This window comes from Schistocerca serialis, unplaced genomic scaffold, assembly GCF_023864345.2.
Source record: "Schistocerca serialis cubense isolate TAMUIC-IGC-003099 unplaced genomic scaffold, iqSchSeri2.2 HiC_scaffold_1186, whole genome shotgun sequence".
In the NCBI taxonomy this organism is placed as follows: Eukaryota; Metazoa; Arthropoda; class Insecta; order Orthoptera; family Acrididae; genus Schistocerca; species Schistocerca serialis.
In genome coordinates, this window is record NW_026047388.1 from 80001 (window position 1) to 84716 (window position 4716).

Consider the following 4716-nt stretch of genomic DNA (forward strand, 5'->3'; position numbering starts at 1 on the left):
GGGTAACCCAAAAGGACCCGGAGACGCCGTCGGGAGATCGGGGAAGAGTTTTCTTTTCTGCATGAGCGTTCGAGTTCCCTGGAATCCTCTAGCAGGGAGATAGGGTTTGGAACGCGAAGAGCACCGCAGTTGCGGCGGTGTCCCGATCTTCCCCTCGGACCTTGAAAATCCGGGAGAGGGCCACGTGGAGGTGTCGCGCCGGTTCGTACCCATATCCGCAGCAGGTCTCCAAGGTGAAGAGCCTCTAGTCGATAGAATAATGTAGGTAAGGGAAGTCGGCAAATTGGATCCGTAACTTCGGGATAAGGATTGGCTCTGAGGATCGGGGCGTGTCGGGCTTGGTCGGGAAGTGGGTCAGCGCTAACGTGCCGGGCCTGGGCGAGGTGAGTGCCGTAGGGGTGCCGGTAAGTGCGGGCGTTTAGCGCGGGCGTGGTCTGCTCTCGCCGTTGGTTGGCCTCGTGCTGGCCGGCGGTGCAGGATGCGCGCGCCTGCGCGGCGTTCGCGCCCCGGTGCTTCAACCTGCGTGCAGGATCCGAGCTCGGTCCCGTGCCTTGGCCTCCCACGGATCTTCCTTGCTGCGAGGCCGCGTCCGCCTTAGCGTGCTCCTCCGGGGGCGCGCGGGTGCGCGGATTCTCTTCGGCCGCCATTCAACGATCAACTCAGAACTGGCACGGACTGGGGGAATCCGACTGTCTAATTAAAACAAAGCATTGCGATGGCCCTAGCGGGTGTTGACGCAATGTGATTTCTGCCCAGTGCTCTGAATGTCAACGTGAAGAAATTCAAGCAAGCGCGGGTAAACGGCGGGAGTAACTATCTCCTCTCCTGCGGTCTTCTCCCCTTCTCGTGGGCCCGCTGATTTTTGCAGAGTGGAAGACCGCACCAGGGGCTTGGGGGGGTTACCAGCCCCCCCTCGCATTATCCCTTTATAGTTGGGGGCAGCCGACAAGAAACAAGAGATGGTGGCCCTTCCGCTGAAGGTGCCACCCCAGCTACCCCAGCACCTATCCGGCCAACCGGCCGTAACGAAAATGCGATAGTTTGTGTAGCTCCCTTTGCTTGCAGTGAGTGCCACCGCACTTTTACCACGAAGAACGGTCTCGGGGTCCATCGCCGCCGCCAACACCCTGCGGCCGCCAACGCTGAGATCGTGACGGAGAGGCATCGCGCGAGGTGGACGGAGGAAGAAGTCCTGTCGCTCGCCAAGGCAGAGGCCGAACTGTTCCTGGAGAGGGACGCCCGGTTCTTCTTTGTAAATCAAGAACTTACCAGGATGTTCCCCGACCGAACGCTTGAGGCAATCAAGTGCCGACGGCGGCAAGCTGCCCACAAGCAGCTTGTCCGCCAATTCATGGAGGCACTTGAGATCGGTCGGGGTGAAGAGCCGGCGTCCCGCCGTGGAGCAGCGAGCTCGCTGCCTGACGCGGGCGAGGCCGCTGCGCCGCCCGTCGACGCAGCCGAGGACTTCGCGGCCGACACCACCGGGCCGCCGCCGGAGGGGCCGACTGACGCCGCCATCTGGGAGCATCTGGCGGGGCTACCTGCTTCCGCCCAGCGTTTCTCTGCCCTGGATCGGGTCATTGGTCTGGGGCGGGGCACGCCGCCCGATGTCATCCTGGGCATGCTCCCGGATGCCCTTGCGTCGGTCGGGTCCAGGGGGGAGAGGTCGATCACCAGGACACAGCGGCCGCGCCAACCATCCAAGCGGCCGCCTGCCGCCCCGCCGCTGCAGAAGCGCAAGCGGCGCCGCTGGGAATACGCGCGGACACAGGACGCCTTCCGTAGGTCGCGTGCGCGTTGCGTGCGCGGCTTGCTGGACGGCACCCTGCTGCAGCCGCCACCCGACATCCCCGGTCTGCTGGACTTCTGGGCGGACCTCTTCACGAAGAAGCCGATCTCCACCGCCGGCTTCATCCGTGACCGCCTTCTCCCGCACTCGGAGCCTGTCGCTCCTGAGTGCCTATGGGGGCCGGTCACACGTGAGGAGGTCGCTGCTGCCTTGCCGCCCAGGGGATCGGCAGCCGGGCCGGACGGCCTGACTCCAGCGGAGCTGCGGCGCCTGCCGCATGAAGTCCTGGTGAAACTCTTGAACCTCTTCCTCCTGGCCCGCGCCCTCCCCGAGCGTCTGCTTCGCGCCCGGACGTCACTTCTCCCCAAAACGGCTGCACCAACATCCCCCGCTGACTTTCGCCCCATTACGGTCTGCTCGGTGTTGGCGCGGACCTTTCACAAGGTTCTCGCGTCACGCCTGATGCGTGCATGTGCTGTGGACGAACGTCAGCGGGCATTCATCCCCCGGGATGGGATGTTGGAAAACACCTTCATCTTGGACACTGCTCTCACCGACGCAGTCCGCTCCTGTCGCTCTGTTTTTGTGGCATCGATCGACGTCTCTAAAGCGTTCGATTCGGTGGACCATGCCGCCCTCCGCCCCGTGCTGAGGGCTCATGGCCTGCCGGATTGCTTTATTGAGTACGTCGAAAGGTGTTACGAGGGTAGCACGACGGTGATAGCGGGCGGCGCCGACGTGGGCGTGCCCCTGCAGCCGGCTAGGGGTGTGCGTCAGGGTGACCCCCTCTCCCCCCTCCTTTTCAATTTTGCGGTGGACTATGTTTTGAGTCAACTTCCCTCCCACATCGGAGCTCGGATCCTTGGTCGCAGAGTTAACGCTGCGGCCTTCGCAGATGACGTCCTGCTTTTTGCATCGACCGCGAGGGGATTGCAGTCCCTCATCGACGCAGCCGTCGCAGCCCTCGCCCATCTGGGGCTGCAGATCAACGCCCGGAAGTGTTTCACCCTCGCCTTAGTCGCGTCTGGGCGCGACAAGAAGGTGAAGGTCGACGCCGACGTTACCTTCAAAGCGGGCAACGCCACCGTGCCCGCCCTACGTGTGGGTGAAACCTTCCGGTACCTGGGACTGCAATTCTCCACCGCTGGTCGCTGCGTTTTCAACCCACGACGCCACCTGGTGGAGCAGCTGGACGTCATCTCCCGAGCTCCGCTCAAGCCGCAACAGCGCCTCCACGCCCTCACCACCGTACTTCTGCCTGGCCTGTACCATGGGCTGGCCCTCAGCCGCACCCGAGTGGGTGCGTTGAAAGCGGCAGATGTGACCATCCGTGCCGCCGTCAGGAGATGGTTCCGCCTTCCGGCGGACACTCCCCTGGGCTACTTCCACGCTCCTGTAGCCCAGGGAGGCCTCGGCATCCCATCATGCCGATGGATGGGGCCAACACTTCGCCGGTCCCGTCTCCTGGCGCTGAAGAGGATTGGGCCAGCCGCCGACGGTGCAGGCCGGGACGAGGTGCAGCGTGAGATTGAGGCGCTAGAGCGGCATCTTATGTGGGAGGGCCACCTCCTCAAATCGTCGACGCAGGTTGGAGAGATGTGGGCCGCGCGCCTGCACGTTGCCTTTGACGGTGCGGCGCTGTCATCTTCCGCCGCCGTCAAGGGGCAACACCAGTGGGTCGCTGACACCAGTCGCCTGCTATCTGGGCGTAACTTCATCGACGCTCTCCGCGCCCGCATCAACGCCTTCCCCACGAAGGCACGGCGCAGTCGCGGGCGGGAGGCGGACACCAGATGCCGCGCGGGCTGCCAGGCCGTAGAGACCGCCAACCACGTGTTACAGGCTTGCTTCAGGACGCACGGGTCCCGGGTTAAGCGGCATGACGCGATCGTGCGCTATGTTGCCCGTGGACTCGCGCAGAGGGGCTTCAACGTCTCTGTGGAGCCCCACCTCCGCACACCTGAGGGAATCCGCAAGCCTGACGTGGTGGCGGTTAAAGACGGCATTGCCCGCGTCATCGACGCCCAGGTAGTCGGAGACCATCTCCGGCTCGACTGGTGTCACTCCGAGAAAGCGGCCTACTACAACACGCCGTCCATCAGGCGTGCCATCTCCAACCTGCACCGTGACGTTGAGGAGGTTACAGTGTCCACCGCGACATTGAATTGGAGGGGTGTATGGTCTCCAGCGTCGGCCGGAGATCTCTCCGCACTTGGATTTAGACCCCGAGAACTGGCGGTGCTTAGCACGAGAGTACTGCAAAGCTGCTGCACGAGCTATCGCATTTTCGAATATATGACGGCGCACAGTCCGATGGAGCGAGCCGGCGTCGGATAGGATGCTGGTTATTTTCTTCGCCTTGACTCCTGGGGCCTATCCACAGGAGGAATATCCCGTCTTTGTTCTTTCTTCTTTGTGTTCGTAACTTATGTTGTTTTTGTTTCTGTTTTTTCCAGCATATATATATGTATATGTATTGTAGTTTTAACCTTTTCTTGTGGCATCGCCCTGTAAGTCCCCACCTCGGTGGCGGACATGGCGTGAAACACCTGCCACACCCTATCTGTACATATATATGTGTTATTCAGCAATGAATAAAGACGGCTAATGAATAGCCAAATGCCTCGTCATCTAATTAGTGACGCGCATGAATGGATTAACGAGATTCCCGCTGTCCCTATCTACTCGCCGGGAAAGCGGTCTGCGTGGCGCCACCCGGGGGAGGTGCGTTGCCTCCCGATAACTGGGTTAAAAACCGCCAGGAGACCCTCTGATTCCCTGAAAGTTTTGCCTTCAGCAGGGCTCAGAGGAACCTGAGTGGGGCGGGGACCGTAATGTCCTATCCCGTGGCCTTGACGTGGCCCTGGCGCTCAGTACCCCCACAAGATGGGGCGAAGCTAACACGGGAAGGGCCGTCCATGCATGAC